Genomic DNA, 3678 nt, shown 5'->3' on the forward strand with positions numbered 1-3678 from the left:
TACTTTGAGCAGGTGAGACCCTGTTACCAAAATATTCATTTCTTATCCAATTAAAATAGAGGTATTTAAATTGCATTCCTTTGATTCTATTTCACTGGTGACTTGGCTCTTCTTAACAGGTCCTTGTTTTGCAGAACTTGTCTGTAAAATTCCTTGCCCTGTCAGTCTCTGCTTGGAGTCTTTCTCACTCCACCATGATTTACCTGGTTCATTGGGAAATCAGCAGTTTAAGGGGGAGGAGGTGGGGGGGGTCCCCTCTCGCGGGAGGAGGTGGGGGGGGTCCCCTCTCGCGGGAGGAGGTGGGGGGGGTCCCCTCTCGGGGGAGGAGGTGGGGGGGGGGTCCCCTCTCGGGGGAGGAGGTGGGGGGGGTCCCCTCTCGGGGGAGGAGGTGGGGGGGGTCCCCTCTCGGGGGAGGAGGTGGGGGGGGGTCCCCTCTCGGGGGAGGAGGTGGGGGGGGGGTCCCCTCTCGGGGGAGGAGGTGGGGGGGGGTCCCCTCTCGGGGGAGGAGGTGGGGGGGGTCCCCTCTCGGGGGAGGAGGTGGGGGGGGGTCCCCTCGGGGGAGGAGGTGGGAGGGGTCCCCTCTCGGGGGAGGAGGAGGGGGGGGGTCCCCTCTCGGGGGAGGAGGAGGGGGGGGGTCCCCTCTCGGGGGAGGAGGAGGGGGGGTCCCCTCTCGGGGGAGGAGGAGGGGGGGTCCCCTCTCGGGGGAGGAGGAGGGGGGGTCCCCTCTCGGGGGAGGAGGAGGGGGGGTCCCCTCTCGGGGGAGGAGGTGGGGGGGGGTCCCTCCCCCAATCCCCCAGTGACAATGCGAGAGCAAGTTGTGCTTTCACACTGCCACCAAGTGTCAGAGCCGCCGGTTGAATTGAACTCGCCTTGCAAGGTTGGGACATTTAACACTGCGCGATTAACGGGAGCGGACCTGCTAAATTAGCTGGTTAGCTCACATGGAATGGGCAGTGTAAAAGGAGCTTAGCTTGTGCTGTCGCCACATCCAACTTACTTTCATTCTTTTGTCCATTGAACATTCATTAACAAGAAAACACGCTCAACATTAGCATTATGAGCCGGTATGCTGAACATATACTGGCATAAGATTAACAACCCTGAGAGTTGCTCTCATATGTAATTTGTTAAAGCACAGAATTCCATCTGTCATGGCTTAACTTGCTTTTCCATTTTTCAGGATCACGTTATATCTCTTGATCGATGAGTTTTTTTAAATGTTGTCCACTGACAAAACAAAAGAACATTGTCGTCAAATTTTAGTTCCTTCTTTTTGAACGCTGCACTTGTTGCCATGCTGGAAGAGTATTCAGTAGTGTCCATATAAAAGTATCGAATTCTTCAAGAGATGAAATCCATTTCACAAAATAGACATGACACGTGCCATAATAATTATCCACTTCCAGTTGGAATTTCTTTTCCTGTTCAGAAGTAATGTTGTCACTTTTAAAGCAAGCCTTGACACTTCAAGGGATGAACTTTTCATCAATTCTTTCTTTTACATACCTTTAAGTAACAATAATTCTTGCTTTGCTCTTTTTATCAATTTGCATAATCCTGTTGCTAAAGAGATATTGAAGACTTCGCTCAGTGGATTATTGGAAAAGTCACCAAGAATTTTCAGGGCTTTTTCTTCAGAATTAAAGTATGATTTCAACGCTTTAAATAAGCTGAGGATTCTCTCATCTGCAATTATTAAAGAGACCTGGTGGGTTTCAGAATGCGAGAGAACTGAAGAATACTGAATGCCAACACAAATCCTTTAATTGCTCCGTTGGAACAGTATAAATGCTGAAGTAAGAAAATAATTTCGTTTCAATTACTTCAAAGTTAAGAGAAGTGTTTTGACCATCATGGTATAGGAATATGAGCAGGACAGCCAACACCTTCCGTAGAATCATTCAGGTTTTGCTTCAACTTTGAATAGAGATTGTTCACATAGCGAGCACCAAAATTAGAATCTATTATCTCCACCGAAAGCTGAACAATTTTTTTCTCGTTAACTCCTCACTCAATAGGAGTTTCTCTGCAAAAGCCTGCTATAATTTCTGAGGTCTCATCTGGAAGGGATTTTACTCGTGAGAGCTTGAACAGCAAGCCTTTTTCTCGGGGGGCAGGGGGATTGCACAATTAAAAGGGAAAACAATTTCTGTGTTGTGATAACTTGCATCCATGGATATGCCCTAAAAAGACAAGGTGTTTATATCTTTGACAATCTCTGCAATGGTACATGGAGCTATTATTTTTTTTACGAGTGCAGTAGGTTTCATCCTGGCATTTAAAATTTTGGATGCAATTATGGAATCAGGAAATACTTCTGGTAGAAGTATATTTGAGCTAAACGACTGAAGAAGGTGATGAACAGTGTGGAAGGCCACTACAACTTCTCAATCAGAAATTTATTATTTAATCAGTTTCTTTTGTAGTTGAGGAAAGCATATATCTCCTGTTCTTCGTTATTTGGAGATGCTGCATTATATCCGGACTTCCCACCATTTTCGATATTCCGCAAAATGCTTCCCTTGTTTAATGAATGTCCATTCTTCAGAGAATACACCGCGAAATTTACACTTTCCTTTTGGCAAGTTGGGGTTAAATTAAAAAAGACAACTCAAAAAAATATTTTGCTAGCTTAACAACGCAAGAATTGAAATAATCAAGCCTGGTTATTTCATTGATCCATTAACAACTGCAGGTTCGTAACTAATGGGCGGGCTGACGGCGGCCAGAAGCTGCAGCCAACTAATGCACGTGTGACCAGGCTTCAAATAAGTTCATTCCTTGTCGCAAATACTTCCTGTCTTCAACATCATAGTGGAGTTATTTAACATTTTAGTTTTAATGAAGTACAATTCAAGCAGTACAAATAAAATTATTGAAAATTCCAAATCGTCCCGCTCTAAATTGCTGAATTTTGAAATGTATTTTCAAAGAATCTTAATTCAGGACATTTAAGGCATCCTAATAGATTGGATAGATTTTAGATTGGGTATTATGCAATGAAAAGGGGCTAATCAACAATCTTGTTGTACGAGGCCCTTTGGGTAGGAGCGATCACAATATGATCGAATTCTCACTCGACATGGAGAGTGATGAAATTAAAACCGAGACTAAGGTCCTGAATTTAAATAAAGGGAATTATGCTGGTATGAGACGGGAGTTGAGTAAGATTGATTGGGTGGTGTTTATGGGGGAGTTGACTGTGGATAGACAATGGAAAGCATTCACAGATCTAATGGAGAAATTGCAAAAATCGTTTATACCGATTTGGCATAAAAATAAACCAAAAAGGTGACTCAACCGTGGATAACAAGGGAAATTAGAGACAGCATTGGGTCCAAAGAGAGAGCATATCAATTGGCCAAAAAAAGTACCGCAACCGAAGACTGGGAGCAGTTCAAGATGCACCAAAGGAGGACAAAGGGATTAATCAAGAAGGCAAAAATAAATTACGAAAGTAAGCTTGCGGCAAATATAAAAACCGACTGCAAAATCTTTTATAAATATGTCAAGAGGAAAAGATTGGTGAAATCCAGAGTAGGTCCTTTGCAGTCGGAATCAGGGGAATATATAATGAGGAATAAGGAAATGGCAGACCAATTAAATTCTTACTTTAGTTGTGTTTTTACAAGAGAGGATACAAATAACCTCCCAAGGATGTTGGGAAACACAGAGACT

This window comes from Narcine bancroftii, chromosome 6, assembly GCF_036971445.1.
Source record: "Narcine bancroftii isolate sNarBan1 chromosome 6, sNarBan1.hap1, whole genome shotgun sequence".
Classification (NCBI taxonomy): Eukaryota; Metazoa; Chordata; class Chondrichthyes; order Torpediniformes; family Narcinidae; genus Narcine; species Narcine bancroftii.